General features: G+C 54.6%; 1 protein-coding gene across 3 annotated transcripts in view; it reads left to right on the top strand.

The window, feature by feature from the left end:
- CA5A (carbonic anhydrase 5A) overlaps positions 1 to 16,419 on the top strand; it is a 47,504-nt gene that overhangs the window by 10,296 nt on the left and 20,789 nt on the right. The window lies entirely within an intron of this gene.

Genomic DNA, 16,419 nt, shown 5'->3' on the forward strand with positions numbered 1-16,419 from the left:
GCACACAGGTGCATCCAGCAAAGGCAAAACGCTGTCCCGCAGGGCTCGCACCACAGCCAGCGGGAGAAAGAGATGAGCTAATAGAAACCCGAAGGTCTCGCATGTCGGAAGAGGAACTCAGAACGGGGTGGAGGGCAGAAGGCAGCGGTGGCTGAGACGTCCACTCTGGCCTTGATAATATAGGCGGAGACCTGGAAGCAGGGCAGGGGCATCGGGAGCCTGGACGTGAGACCACTGCTGGTTTGACCTGGCTGACCTTTTGTTTGATTTTTATTTATTTATTGAGGCAGAGTCTTGCTCTGTCACCCAGGCTGGAGTACAGTGGCGCCATCTTGGCTCACTGCAACCTCTGTCTCCCAGGTTCAAGTGATTCTTCTGCCTCAGCCTCCCAAGTAGCTAGGACTACAGGAGCACGCAACCATGTCCAGCTAATTTTGTATTTTTAGTAGAGATGGGGTTTCACCATGTTGGCCATGATGGTCGTGATCTCTTGACCTTGTGATCCGTCCGCCTAAGCCTCCCAAGTGCTGGGATTGCAGGCGTGAGCCACACTGCAGACCCTGGCTGACCTTTTAAATGGACCCTGCAGCTGCTATGAGGACAGACTGGGAGGCACCTGGCGGGGAGCAGAGTTACACAGGACACTGTGCGGGGAGATGCGGGTGGGAGGCGGTGGTGGAGGGATGGGGTGGGCTAGGAGGTCCCGGAAGCCACCAAGTTCCTACTGGGTCCCCGCGCTCGGCCAAGGGCTTCTGCGGGTCATCCCCTCAAATCTGCACCACAATCCTCCGAAGTTCCAGGTGGATGCTCTGAGGCGTGGCAGGTTCTCTCCAGGCCTCGTATGTTTGCGTTTTCATCGGGACTAGCCGCTATGTCCTACGTAGTGTTTTCCCTGCACAGCTGGTGTCGCTGTGAGCCTCATTCATGCTGAACACCTGCTCCCTTTCCTGCTGCAGGTCTGGAGTTGGGGCACGTGCTGGGTATCAGGTGCCTCTGTGAACAGCCCCCAAAAACCCCTGGGCACTGAGTCGCTAGTGAGCTGCCGTGGTACAGAACATGCCACATGTGTTGTCACTGCTGGTGTCGGGGAGAATTAAGCCTGTCCTGTGTGTCTCCCCTGCTGAGGACTCCAGAAGCTCCCCCTGGGGTCCTCCAGACAGTCCAGGCACCTCTTCCCGTGGCTGATCTCACTCTGCTGAGGACTCCAGAAGCTCCCGCCGGGGTCCTCCAGACAGTCCAGGCACCTCTTCCCGTGCCTGATCTCACTCTGCTGAGGACTCCAGAAGCTCCCGCCGGGGTCCTCCAGACAGTCCAGGCACCTCTTCCCGTGGCTGATCTCACTCTGCTGAGGACTCCAGAAGCTCCCGCCGGGGTCCTCCAGACAGTCCAGGCGCCTCTTCCCATGGCTGATCTCACTCTGCATCCTTTTGCCAAATGCGGCTCAGCCCTAAGTGTGGCTCTGTGCTGGGCCGGTGACTCTTCCTGCAGAATCATCAAGCCTGGAGGCCCCAACGCAGCCCCGCCCCAGTCCCACCTTTTCTCTGGCCGCCCCCATTTGCCCCTTCCCTGGTAGGTCCCAGGCGCCAGGGGATCTTGCTCATTCACTGTTTCTCCCACGAGGATGTCACTCCACTGGGCAGGTCTTTGTCTTGTCCGATATTTTATGCCAGGCATCCTAAGCTCTCAGCAAACTGACGGATGAACAGAGTTAAAGGCATAAACGAGCCTCCCTTTCTTCCTCTGTGATTGGGTATAGAAGGGACAGCCCCTGCAAAGGCTGCGGGGAGAGGAGCAAGGCCACCCCAGGCCAGCGCTCAGCGCCCTGTCTCCACAGAAACTCCACGTGGCTGCCAGCACGCACGGCCCTGCTTCCACGCTTCTGCCTCATCCAGGCACGGCCACCAACAGTGTAACGGTGCCCCCACGCTCACCTTCACGCCCTCTCCGCCGTCCACCTTCCTGACATCAAGCGCACTCGCCAGGGCCTTCCCCAGCTCCTGCTGTCACGGGAGGTCCACCCAGCCGTGTCTTGGCTTCATGGTGACATGGTGCTTGCATTTCAGCCACTTAAGTCTGCATATGCCTAGAAATTCTCAACACAGGGTGAGCAGGCACACTGCCCGCGGATGTGCGCCCTGAGCCGTGTGTGCAGGCCTTCCTGGTGCCCGGGGAGAAGTGCCCCATGGGCAGCGGAGGCCGGCCTGAGCCTGCTCCTGCCTCTAAGGCACCGGGTGGCGGGGGCAGGGCGTGAGCGTCTTCTCTGCACCAGGCCCTACGCAGCGCACCGCAAACACCCCGGCACCGTCCTTCCGGGTCTCTCTCTCCTCTCAAAGGTGGAGCCACGCTGCCCGTGCGCTCGGTGCCATTCACAGCTGCTTCATCCGGCTCCACCGCAACCCCATGGAAGCTTCCAGTGTGGGGCTCACTGGGTGCCAGCAGCTGTAACCCCAACTCCAGCCAACATAAGAAAGTGGAACTTCATGGAAGAACGAGACCAGCTCGGAGAAGAGAAGGGAAAGCTGGACAAGCAGGTCCTGGGGGGCACAGACCAGGCCAGCTTCGGAGACCGGGGAGCGGAATGTCTGCGTTTAGTTATTTCGTCGTCAATGGTTTTTCTTCCCTGCTGGTCTGTTCCAAGTTCAAATTCCCAGGAAGTAACCAAGACTGACTTCTCAGTTTAATGTGGTTATAGTATTTAAAAATTCTTCATGCAGCCACTTCAAAATATTGAACAAAGAACAGTTCCTGAACTTTCAGCTGTTTGGATGAATAGTTGTGTGAATAGATTCGCAGTTCTGAGAACAACAGTTGTCACGGATACCTATGAGCTCTGTGGGATTCGTATTCCTGCTGTATAATTTTTATACGTGGCTATGGGTCTCACTGGTATTTTAATAACAGATTTGTTTTCCTCCAAGTCGTAAAGTAAAAAAACTTTGAAGGTTATTTTGGACTTTTGTTATTTTACAAAATAAATTCCCAAGGCAAAGGGTTTGGTGGCTGAGCCTGAGCCGACACCCAGCCCTCAGTGTGGTGGGGCCTCAGGCATCCGGCTAATATTGTCACCAAGACCTCACACAGTGAGGAGCAGGGGTTCCCAGGGGAATCCTGATACTGCTCCTAGAAGGAGGAAGGTACGTGGACAGACCCCCTTTAAAAGCACTGCCAGGCTGGACACAGTGGCTCACACCTGTAATCCCAGCACTTTGGGAGGCCGAAGCAAGTGGATCACCTGAGGTCAGGAGTTCAAGACCAGCCTGGCTAACATGGTGAAACCCTGTCTCCACTAAAAATACAAAAACTAGCTGGGCGTAGTGGCACACACCTGTGGTCCCAGTTACTCAGGAGGCTGAGGTGGAAGAATCGCTTGAACCTGGGAGGCAGAGGTTGCAGTGGGCTGAGATTGCACAGCTGAACTCTGGCCTCGGTGACAGAGCAAGACTGCGTCTCAAAAAAAAAAAAATGGCCACTGATGAATAGCAGCATGGCACAAGACAGAAGCCACTAGAGAGAGTATTGCAGGACGCTTATTTTCAGCAAGAAGAAATGGAGGCTGAGAGAAGGGGTGAGTGACCCAGTGCGGGAGCCGGCTTCCGTTCCGACGCCTGCGGACTCTGAGCCGTCGCCAGCTCACTTCTCCTCGCCAAGGGCTTCACTTGCACAACTGCAGCCTTCCTTTCAACAGTCGTGGGAAGCACAAACCAGGCCCATTTTACAGATGCGAAAATGAGGCTTGAGAAACTCCTTGGCCAGAGGCCACAGAGGCCTCCCAATGGGACTCCTTGCTCTGCAAAGAGGATAATCTGGGGAGTGGGCACCCTTTATAGAAAGAATGTGCACCCAACATCCACAAAAATCCAGCAGGAGCGCATGGGAGCTGACCTCTACACAGAGAGGGAGCACCAGCACCCGGGGTGGGCAAGGCCAAGCTCTCCCGGGTCCTCAGGAGAGCGGGCAGCCGCCCCAAGGCCCAGATGGGCCTCTCTCAAGCCCGGCAGAGGCTGTGTCCAGTGGGCCTTGAGGTCTTCACGGGAGGCCTGCCCCTCACCGCCCCCCCCCCCAGGGCAAGAGCCTCAGCCCTGTTGGCAGTGGAGCAGGGACATCTCTATGGTACTTTGTGGGCACACATGTGATTTTTTGTTTAGCTAGTGGCAGCATGTGTGCCTTGGAATCTAGATGCTTCTGTATCCCCAAGGGAACTCAGGCTCAGATTTTAGGCTGGAAAACAAGACGACTGCAGATGGTAATTATCACCCAGGATCACAAGTCAAAGCCTGCTTTTGATCAAGTATCTCAGTGTGTGTGCCTGCCTGTGTGGCACCCCCTCCTCCAGGAACAGCCTTGCAATTGGGACCGCCCCTTCCCCGCCGCACCTGGTCCTGCCGAGGATATTATTCACAGCAGTGGATAAAAGGCTAATTTTAGTTGGAGGCTGACAGTTCTCACACATCGGAGGGCATCGACATCCCCTGGAGAGTGTGTCAGAGCACAGACTCCTGTCACCCCGGCGGCTCACACCCGTAACCCTAGCACTGTGATAGGCCAAGGCGGAAGGGTAACAAGACCCCATCTCTACAAAAAAGTAAAAAAAATAGCTGCACGTGGTGGTGCACGCCTGTGGTCCCAGCTACTCGGGAGGCTGAGGCAGGAGGCTTGCTGTAAGCCCAGGAGGTTGAGGCTGCTGTGAGCTGTGACTGTGCCACTGCACTCCAGCCTGCAGCCTGGCCCACACGGCGAGAGCCTGCCTCTAAAAAAAATAAATAAAAACAAACCTGTGCTTCCTCCAGACCTTCTCATTTGGCAGGTGCAAGGCAGAACCAAGAGCCTCATGCCAGCAGAGTCCCAGGTGCCGCTGATCCCATTCCTGAGGTCCAGAGGCAGGAGTGGGTGGGGAGCTGGGCGTGGCCACGCAGAACAGCCCTGTCACTGGCTGCAGCGATTGGGCCGGGCATGGGCACATGACTCAAGACCAGCCAATGAGAGCCAAGGAGTTTTTTCTAGGACGTATTTAGAGAGATTGTTTCTACCGCTGTGCCGAGGTGGGCTGTCCCAGGCAGCAGGTGAGGGCCCACCTGAGGAAGTGTCCACACGGGACGGCAACGCCAAGAGGGGGAGAAGTCAAGGACCAAGCCAACGTCAGGGGCTCTGAATGTAGCTGTACCTGAAGCCAAGCCAACCCCGGTACTAACAAGCCTCTTTTTAAAATCAGTTTAAGTTTCTATCACCTGCTTCCAAGAATCCTGATACAGACAAAAGCGGCCGGGCGTGGTGGCTCATGCCTGGAATCCCAACACTTTGGGAGGCCGAGGTGGGTGGGTTGTCTGAGGTTAGGAGTTTGAGACCAGCCTGGCCAACATGGTGAAAGCCCATCTCTACTAAAAAGACAAAAATTAGCTGCGCATAGTGGGGTGTGCCTGTAGTCCCCACTATGTCCGAGTAGCTACTCGGGAGGCTGAGGCAGGAGAATCGCTTGAACCCAGGAGGCGGAGGTTGAAGTGAGCGGAGATCACACCTCTGCACACCAGCCCGGGTAACAAAGTGAGTTAGTCTCAAAAAAATATAAAAAAATAAAACTGACTAAGTTGGCCAGGCGCAGTAGCTCGCGCCTGTAATCCCAGCACTTTGGGAGGCTGAGGCGGGTGGATCACCTGAGGTCAGGAGTTCGAGACCAGCCTGTCCAACGTGGTGAAACCCCCCCTCTCTACTAAAAATACAGAAATTAGCAGGGCGTGGTGATGCACGCCTGTAGTCCCAGCTACTGAGGAGTCTGAGGTAGGAGAATCGCTGAACCCAGGAGGTGGAGGTTGCAGTGAGCTGTGATTGCACCACTGCACTCCAGCCTGGGCAACAGAGCGAGACATTGTCTCAAAAAACAACACTGGCAAAACTGAGAGTGAGGAAATGGAAGGGAGGGAGCAGGAGGATCACCAGTTTTAGTCCTTTTACTCTGTGCTCAAACCTAATTCAGCTGAAGATGGGCTCTGTGCAGATCCGGGTGAGGGGCGAGTTGGCTATGACCTGTTTAATGCGACCCATGCAGACTGTGGCTCGGAGCTCCATGCTCTGTGACTCAGTTGTCCTCGGGAAAGCTGGGCCTGGTGCAGCTTTCAGAAGTGGTCCCAGCCCTCCTGAGTCCATGGATGGGGAGTGCCGGTACAGGCCTAGCAGCTGGCTTTCTGGAGCTGGATGGAGGGTCAAGAGTTGTGATGCGTGGTGTTCTTCACTTTCCACGGTGTAAATACTCCCGCACCGCCGAGTTCAAGATTTCAAGTTGTGGTCACTGATGGTGGAGTTGGGAAGAGATTTGCACCATTGGCTCCAGAGCCGCCGTGAGTCAGCGGCCACTGCCCCCTGCCCTCCGCCCTCTTGTCCCTGCAGCCTGGGATTTCACTGCTGCTCTCCAAGTGAGGGATTCACTGGCTCCTTTAAGACTTCTCTGTGGTTGTACTTGGCAGAACCCCACCTCAAACCGGCTTAAGCAAAGCGGAGGGACATTTCTTGGCTCTGATCCTAAAGAGTCCGGGCTGTAGCTGGGTGCAGGGGTCGGACGACACTGCCAGGGGCCTGAGTACTCCCCCACACTCTGCTTTCCCCAGAGGCCACTCATGGGGGTTTCCTGATGGGGTGAAGGCGGGCGGCCACTCGAGGCTGTGGCTCGGCCGCCAGTGGAGCAGTGTCGCCTCTTTCCTGGCAGTTCCAGCCACTGTCCCAGGGCTGATTCTCACGGGCCGGGCTTTGGCCACTTTTCTGGCCAGCCTGAGGGTGACCCCACCTGGAGCAAGGTGTGCTCAGGGATTGGTGGGCAGTATCCCGCAGGGAAGCCCAGGATGCTGCTCCCACAGTGAGGACGGGGCACACTTCTCACTGGGTGTGCACCCCGGCTGTGGACCCCGAGCTGCCCTCGGCCCCTCCCTGACTCTCAAGTCCAAGGCTGCTGCCGCTGTCTGTCTCCCGGTGTCAGCCTCTGGCCTTGTCCCAACCCCACTTTTGGCATCCCCACAGGCTTCGAATCTGCTCAAAGGATCACGCCCCTCCCTGCCACAGACCGAAAGGATTCCGTGTCTCTCCTGGGCCGTGGAAATGAGCTGGATCGTTCCTCCTGTGGCTGCCGTCCACACGGGCCGGTCTGGTTTCACTTTGTCATTTTCTCCGAATCCCAGCTTCCTTTTCCTTTCTCTCCTGTTCAGCTTCACATGCTCCAGTTCCCTCCCCGTCTCTGCAGCCGATTTTTCCAGGTTCTCGGTCCTCTCCTTCGCAGATGTTCTGCTCTCTTTGTTCACCCGCTTTGGGAATCAGGAGCCTGGGGGGCGGGGGGCGGGAGGCAGAGGGAATGGGAACTGCAGATGAAGGATGGGTAGGGCTAGAGTAAGGTTTTCAGAGAGAAACGGAGGAATGAGACAAAGAAACAGCAAAGCCCTGGATGGCAGGAGGGGCAGTGCCCGTGAGAGGAAGGGAAGGGAGCAGAGGAGGCTCGAGGTGCAGGGAACGGAGCACAAACAGGCTCCCGAGGCTTGGGCCCCACCAGGTCAGGGCCAGGAGCAAAGCGAAGTACACGGAGAGGCCAGGGGAATTTCCGTCCACGCAGACGCTGCCCACGGTTTTCCTAGAAGCTGACGGTGCCAGCACTCACCAGCCAAGGACGACGAGTAACAGAGGCGGCGGCAGGGGCTCTTTCCAGGGAATGTCCATGGCCTTGAAGGCCAAGAGGAACAGGGTGCGGGGAGGAGTAAAGCGGGGGAGGAGGGAGGGAGGAGAGGAGAGGAGAGGTGCAAGTCACACAGGAAAACGGCAGCTGGATCCGTGAACTGCCACACTGCGCCTGTCCCACCTCGAGTGCCACCGCAGACGGCTCAGCTCATTCCCTAAAGGTTCTGGGAGAATTGAGCGTTCAGTAGACAGTAGCTTCCTTCAACATAAAGTATAAACGAGGCCCGAGAGCCGGATTCCAAGGGTGCATTCGCCATCATGGAATCGGCTCCCTGTGCTGCACAGGTATACAGCCGGAGCTCAATGAATACTTTGCTCCTGGAGGGAAGGAATGATCTCAAAGCTTGTGGACTTCACTTCTGTCACTTGGAGATCTTCAGCTGCAAGTCAAAGAAACAAACTCCAGCAACATAAGTCAAAGGAGAGGTGACCAGGAGGGAACTGCGGCAGCAAGAGCCCTCAGTCGTGGGGTTGGGGAGCTGCCTGCTGGCGCTGTCCCCGTGAAAGGAGGAGGCTCTAGGGACCTCTTGGCTCCTCTAGTGGGGCACGAATTGCCAGCTGCAAGATGAGAGACAGGGGAAGAGCAAATTCCCTGGAGAGGAATCCTGGCACTGTCAGGACGGAAACTGTGGCTGTGTGGTTCAAGGATGACCCCCGGACTGAGATGAAAGGACATGACCACCATGCTTATATCCTGGGAAAGTTGTCACTGCAAATTCATGAACTGGCAGTCCAGTTCCTAAAACTACATGTGTGCGCATGTGTGTCTCTGTTCGTGTGTGTGTGCACATGTGTGTGTCCATGTTTGTGCACGTGTGTGTGCATGTGTTCGTGCATGTTCATGTGCATGTGTGCACATGTGCATGTGTGTGCGCATGTGTGCTCGTGTGTGCACGTGTGTGCATGTGTGCATGTGTGCTCGTGTATGTGTGTGCATGTGTGTTGTGTGCACATCATGTGTTCATGTGTGCATGTGTGTTCATGTGTGTTCGTGTGTCGTGTCATGTGTTCATGTGTGTTCATGTGTGCACATGTGCGTGTGTGCGTGCACGTGTCGTGTCGTGTGTGCGTGTGTGTGTGTACACGTGTTAGTGTGTACACATGTGAGTGCCTAAGTGCATGTGTGTGCACACATGTGTGTTCATGTGTGCACACGTGAGCACGTGTGTTGTCTCGTGTTCGTGTGTGTGCACATGTGCATACAGTGCTCTTGTCAAAAAAAAAAAAATTAGCTGGGCATAGTGGTCCCAGCTACTCAGGAGGCAGAGGTGGGAGGATGGCTGGAGCCCACGAGGTTGAGCCAGCAGTGAGCCATGATCGCACCACTGCACTGCAGCCTGGGTGACAGAATGAGACCCTGTCTCAAAAAAAAAAAAAGACTAGAACATTCAAAACCTGCTGATGGGGTGGGCGCGGTGGCTCATGCCCGTAATCCCAGCACTTTGGGAGGCAGAGGCAGGTCGATCACCTGAGGTCAGGAGTTTGAGACCATCCTGGCCAACATGGCAAAACCCTGTGTCTACTAAATACACAAAAATTAGCCGGACGTGGTGGTGCGTTCCTGTGGTCCCAGCTACTTGGGAGGCTGAGGCAGGAGAATTGCTTGAACCCAGGAGGTGGAGGTTGCACTGAGATGAGATTGTACCACTGCATCTATCCTGGGTGACAGAGCGAGACTGTCTTAAAAAAGTAAAATAAAATAAAATAAAGGCCAGGCACGGTAGCTCATGTCTCTAATCCCAGCACCTTGGGAGGCCAAGGTTGGGGGATCACCTGAGGTTAGAAGTTCAAGACTAGCCTGACCAACATGGAGAAACCCCATCTCTACTAAAAATACAAAATTAGCCAGACATGGTGGTGCATCCCTGTAATCTCAGCTGCCTGGGAGGCTGAGGCAGGAGAATCGCTTGAACCCGGGAAGTGGAGGTTGTGGTGAGCCGAGGTCATGCCATTGCACTCCAGCCTGGGCAATTAGAGCAAAACTCCATCTCAAAAAAACAAAACAAACCCTGTTGACGAAGTTCCCTGCTTTCCTCTGGCCACCACTGGCGCCGACCCCGTTGCCCCTCCAGCGCCATCTCCTGCTGCCCCTGACAGCGCCGCTGCCGGCCGCAGCTTCTGCCTCTTCTGTCGCGCTGTCTGCTCTCACGGTGGTCCTTTCCACCGGTTATCCCCTTCTGCCTGGCGCCGTGGTTATCTTCACCTGACAAACAGAAACTCATCTTCAGGGCTCTGCTGACACACTTCCACGGGGCCCTCCCGGGTGTCCCAAGCAAGTTTAGGGCCCCAAAGCTCACACCCTCACCCTCAGACACTCACAGCTTTTTTAATTTATTATTTATTTTTATTTTTTTGGTAGAGACGGGGTTTCACCATATTGGCTAGAATGGTCTCTATCTCTTGACCTCATGATCCGCCCTCCTCGGCCTCCCCAAGTGCTGGGATTACGGGTGTGAGCCACCGCGCCTGGCCCACTCTTAGCTTCCTATCTCCACCACCGTCTGCCTGCCCTTCCTGATTCCAAGCTCTGCAGGGGCAAGCCTGAGCCCACAGCCTGCTCCCTCTGTCCCCGGTACTGAGCGCGGTGCCCGGCACACCGGACAAACTCAGTCGCTGTTGCGAGTATTGTTGGATGAAGGAGGGACTTTTCTTCTTTTATGCTTGCATAGCTGGCTAAGCCCCTCGTCATGGACATTTTCTCAAGACATATTTATCGGCTGGGCACGGTGGCTCATGCCTGTAATCCTAGCACTTTAGGAGGCTGAGGTGGGTGGATCACCTGAGGTCAGGAGGCTGACGCAGGAGAATCGCATGAACCCAGGAGATGGAGGTTGCAGTGAGCCGGGGTTGCGCTATTGCACTCCAGCCAGGGCGACAGAGCGAGACTCCATCTCAAAAGAAAAAAAAAGACATATCTATCTTTGGATGTCTTTACATGTAGGTCTTACCTTAAGGCTCACGGTGGCTATTTCAGGGGACTGTGGATCTCTGTCTTGTGAGATGATGGCGATGGTGGTGATGACAGCAAGTTTATTTTATTTTATTATTTATTTGTTTATTGAGACGGAGTCTCGGTCTCACCCAGGCTGGAGTGCAGTGACACGATCTTGACTCCAACTCCTGGGCTCAAGCAATTCTGTCACCTCTGCCTCTCAAGTAACTGGGACTACAGTTGTGTGCCACCACGCCTGACTAATTTTTGTATTTTTAGTAGAGACAGGGTTTCGCATGTTGCCCAGGCTGGTCTCAAATGTTTGACCTAATTGATCTGCCCACCTCAGCCTCCCAAAGTGCTGGGATTACGTATGAGCCACCACTCCTGAGAGATGACAGTAATTTTAATAATAACAATAACACCAGTCATAATAATAGTAAGCGGCACCATTATTTGAGCTCTCACTGAGTGCCCGGGACTGTTAGGGAGGCACTTTGTGGGCGTCACGTACTCACTCCTTGCCTTGGGCTCCTGAAGTCGGCGTCATTATCCTCTTACAGACGTCTAGTCTGGGCTACAGTCAGATGAAACAGCTTGCAAAGCCCCAGCGTGTGGAGCCAGGATTTGAGCCCACGTTTGCCGGGCTTTCAAACCAGAGCCAATATGCCATGGTCTTAGAGGATACCTTCCAGGGAGCTGTCTAGGTTCCCTGGTCGCAGAGCTCTGTGGGCAGGGCTCGCAGCGGCTGTGGCTCCTGCCCGCCTGGGGAGGTGGCACACGGAAGCCTCGGCCCTTACCCTTTGCAGCTTTGGAGCAGGCATTACCTCTGGGAGCGAAGCCGGAAGCAGGCGGGTCCCTGCAGCACCGTGTTATTTGAAGTTTCAGGTAATTAGAACATCTCAAACTTCTCTTATACTGATTTTACGCCTTTAAACGACATGTGCCTGCCAAAAGCCTACTTATCTTGGTGAAAGCCCCAACTACAAATAGACAGCTATTAACAGCATCTGTTATAATGCAGAGACCACATTCCCTGGGGCCAGCACACCACAGCCTGGAGCTGGCCCCGAACATCATCTGTTACTATGCTGGGAGGCTCTGCCGCGCTGAGGCAATCGCTCAATTATATCTCCCTGAGCCGGTTCTGATGCACTTGCTGGCACGGAACGCTGAGGCGACGGTGGCCAGTGCCGCCCGGTGGACCAGCCCTGCTGTTAGGAAAGTCTGGGGCCTGGGGGCTGGCAGGTGAAAGACCCCTTTTCCTGAATTGGGCTTGCCTTTTTTTTTTTAATTAGGGAGAATACCCTGACACTGATTGTCATTATGAAAAGTTACTTTAGGCTGGGCACGGTGGCTCATGCCTGTAATCTCAGCACTTTGGGAGGCCGAGGCAGTGGATCACCTGAGGTCAAGAGTTCAAGACCAGCTTGACCAATATGATGAAACTCTGTCTCTACTAAAAATACTGGGTGTGCTGGTGGGTGCCTCTAATCCCAGCTACTTGGGAGGTAGAGCGAGAGAATCGCTTGAACTCCAGAGGTGGAGGTTGCAGTGAGCCAAGATGGTGCCACTGCACTCCAGCCTAGGTGGCAAAGTGAGGCTCCATTTCAAAAACAAAAAAATTAGTCAGGTGTGGTGGCATGTGTCCGTAGTCCCAGTGACTCAGGAGGCTGAGGCAGGAGCATCACTGGGACCTGGGAGGCGGAGGTTGCAATGAGCTGAGAGCACACTACTGCACTCCAGCCTGGGTGACAGAGTGAGACTCCACCTAAAAAAAAAAAAGAAAAAGAAAAAGAAAAGTCACTTCGAGATTATTTTATCCAGGTCTGCAGCCTTAAATTGGGTCCCTAACTTTACTGGCAAGGCAAATAGCAGAGTTTGGCCTGAACGCTGCTACAAAAGCGGAGAGCCTCGACCGTCAGACCTGAGTGACTTCGCCAGGTACACTGGGCCAGGTGACTTCGCCTCTCCGCATCTCCCAGGACCTGCTCTCAAGGGCTGCTGTGAGGCGTTCGTCCGGCTTGGAACACAAAGTTATCTCACAGTGCCCAGCAGATCGCAGGTGCCTAGTGGCCGTGAGCTCATCCGCCGCACTCCTGGCACGCACCGAGCCTTCTCCATCACAACAACGATGTGTGCTCATGGACGGGATTCGTGGTGCCCAGGATAGGCTGGAACCTGACCAGTGAGAGCCTGTGGCCCTTCGTCAGCCGTTTCAGCCCCACGAAGGCTTCAGTGGCTTCTCATTGGTGGTTTTGGGGGTTGGTTTTAGAGTGCTTCCTTTACGTCAAGCGTTGTGCTAAGGGCTTCGTATTTTCCCATGTGACTTAATGGTAACTACGGTGCTATGGTGGGGCTCAAGGATCGTCCCCACTCTACAGATGGGGAAACTGAGGCTAGGAGGGTGCAAAGGCTGAACCTCGAGCACACGGTTTGGGAGGGTGGCCCCAGCCTCTGCACGTGCGTCCGACTGCAGACCCCAGTCCTGACCCCGTGCTGTGTTGTCTACAGGAAGGGCACTAAAACACGGCTCTCCGGTTGTTAAACAAATACAACTGGCATTCTGCTGGTGGGCTGTCTTTGCGGGGCAGGTCTAATTTTGGAATTTACAGTGGGATTTAACATTTGCAGTGAGATTCTCTGTTTCACCTTGAAAGAGGCTCAAGGTATATGAATCTCACACCTGATGGATGCCGAGGAGGCTCCTGTGGAATCCACACCCGCTGGCATTTTCAAGAAAAGGCCGAGCTTTTCATTCGGCCTCTGTGTCTTCCTGAAATGTGTGCACCCCGCGCGGGCCTCGTTGTCAGATTCCAGGTGCCTCTCCACCGATCCGCCACCGGGGGCCGCTCCAGCCCAGCCCGAGTTATCCGCGGCCGCCGCACCGCCTGATCCCAAACACGCACAGCTTCCTTTGCAGTGGCCCTCTCAGAACAGCGGACGTCTGGCTTCCCGCTTCGTTAGTCTTTGCATATTACAGAGCCAGTGAGATACAGTCGCCGTTTTGGGTTTTCCCTGAGCATGCTTTGTCCCCAGCCCAGGGTGGCCACCGTTCCAAGCAAGTCCCTGTTCAGCTACAGAAGGACAGATGTGCAGATGTCCCTGAGCCAGCCTGGTGGCGGGGCGGGCGGGCACGTGTTCCGAGGGCCCCATGCTTCCCCTCAGGGTGCGGATTGGAAAGGGCTGACTTGACCACGGCCTCTAACTCCAGCGGGTAGAAGCGGGGGTCCAGCCCATCAGAAGCTGCTGCAGGAAAGAATTCTGGGCCAGCCGGGCTCGGTGGCTCACACCTGTAATCCCAGCACTTTGGGAAGCTGAGGCAGGCGGACCACGAGGTCAGTTCAAGACCAGCCTGACCAACATGGTGAAACCCCATCTCTACTAAAAATACAAAAATTAGCCAGGCGTGTTGGCAGGCGCCTGTAATCCCAGCTACTCGGGAGGCTGAGGCAGGAGAATCGCTTGAACCCGGGAGGCAGAATTTGCAGTGAGCCGAGATCGCGTCATTGCACTCCAGCCTTGGCAACAGAGCAAGACTCCATCTTGAAAAAAAAAAAAAAAAAGAATTCTGGGTCAGTTTGTGGTCGGGCAAGGGTGAGGAGATGCCCCGTGGGCTCCAGCCCTGCCAGGAGGGCGGCCTTGGAAAAGTCTTCTAGCCCCAGAGTTAGTACAGCACTTTGCCCTGCAGAGGCTCAGGGCTCATGAGTCCCTTCTGGTCCCAGCGGCTCCCGTTCCTGGCCTTTGTTCATTGGCCACGGCCTGGAGGGTGACTTCTCTACAAGGTTTTGTGGGTGGGGGTCTGGCAGGCATCAGCTGTCAGGGAACTTATGCCTCATGCTGTTGGCGTCACTCTCTTTGGGACCCTATTTATGTGGCTAACTCAGAACCCTATGGTGCTTAAGCTGGGACCAGGAAAAACACGTAGCCACTCTCTTTACATAGACGCAGCCACAGAGCCCCTGAAAAGTGTGCAACGCACAATCACCACTGCGGCCATCATCAGACAACACTTTACAGGAGCCTTCCTGCCCTGTCTCAATTTATCCTGCCCACTCTCCTCATTTTACAAGGACAGAGGCTGAGGCTCAGAGAGGCTAAGCTACTTGCCCAGGGTCACACAGTAAGTTAGAAGCAGAGCTAAGTTGCATATCCAGGTCTTTATTTCTGCGTTCTGCGGACTTTCCTAGAAATCCCAGGTGGTTCACAAGCTACCTTGGGAAAGGCTGGATTCCACTGTAACTCACAGTACTGCTTACTAACCGAGTTATTCGATGAGCAAATCAGAGAACGTGCTCGTCCCATCCACTCCTGTATTCATTCATCCCGTGAGGGTTCGCCGTGTGCCTTCAATGAGCCCTCCTGCACTAAGTCCTGTTGACACAGTGATGGTCCAGACAGAAACAGCCTCTGTCCTGGGTGCAACCGGATAGGACTCAGAGTCTCGCAAATGGCACTGACCAGGCTGGGTCCAGTCCAACTTGTCCATGAGGCATCCATCATCCCTGCCTTCTAGGTGTTTCTATTCTAGAAGAGATGACACAGACATGAATTTCCACACAGTAAACTCATCGTGACTGAGCCCATCCCGAGAGCGAGAGGCGACCCCCCTGCAGGCTCCATCTCAGCCGCCAATCAGTGCACTTCGGTGCCCCTGGGGCTGACAGAAGCCAGCACAAAGCTCACCCTGCGTGCGTTTTGTGGTTCTATAAATTCCTTAGATTGTATATAGGAGGCTGGGTGCGGTGGTTCATGCCTGTAATCCCAGCATTTTGGGAGGCTGAGGCAGGTGGATCACCTGAGGTCAGGAGTTTGAGACCAGCCTGGCCAATATGGGGAAATCCTGTCTCTACTAAAAATAAAAATAAAAAAATAGCCGGGCATGGTAGCAGATGTCTCAATCCCAGCTACTCCAGAGGCCGAGGCAGGAGAATCTCTTGAACCTGGGAGGCAGAGGTTGTAGTGAGGCGAGATGGCACCACCGCACCCCAGCCTCGGCAACAGAGTGAGACTCAGTCTAAAAAAAAGATTGTGTTTCGTACTTTGAGGGACAGAGCAGAAAAGGTATGGGTTTTGGTGTCAAACCTGGATTCAAACCCTGGTTCCCATCGGCATACCTCAGGGACTACAGGCAACCCGCTTCACCTCTCCCAGTAAGTTAAAATACAACACGAAACCACAAAGGCCAATTGGCTCGCATACTCTTCCCTCTCGAAGGAAAAAAACTCATCCCTCTTGTAATTTTAGAGTTAGAAAATCACCATGAAAGTCTTACGACGTGACCCAGCGGGGAGGTTTTCCTCATGCCTCGGCTTCCCCACCTGTAGGGGCTCCGTCTTGCTCACAGCACTGTGGGCCACCATAGAATAAGACTTGATTGTTAGCAACAAAGTGATTTTTTATTTTTTGAGACAGAATCTTGCTCTATCATCCAGGCTGGAGTGCAGTGGCACAATCTCAGCTCACTGCAACCTCCACCTCCCAGGTTCAAGCAATTCTCCTGCCTCATTCTCCCGAGTAGCTGAGGTTACAGGAGCCTGCCACCACGCCAGGCTAATTTTTTGTATTTTTAGGAGAGATGAGGTTTCACCGTGTTAGCCAGACTGGTTCTGAACTGCTGACCTCAAGTGATACGTCCACCTTGGTCTCCCAAAGTGCTGGGATGATAGGGGTGAGCCACCGCACCTGGCCTAACAAAGTGATTTTATGTGCTTGTTAGGGAAAGGACCCTTTCTGTGTCTTGTTTTGAAATTGAGATGTAATTCATCTGTGTATATTTA

This window comes from Aotus nancymaae, unplaced genomic scaffold (genome assembly GCF_030222135.1).
Source record: "Aotus nancymaae isolate 86718 unplaced genomic scaffold, 86718_ANA_hifiasm-v0.15.2.pri h1tg000095l, whole genome shotgun sequence".
NCBI lineage: Eukaryota > Metazoa > Chordata > Mammalia > Primates > Aotidae > Aotus > Aotus nancymaae.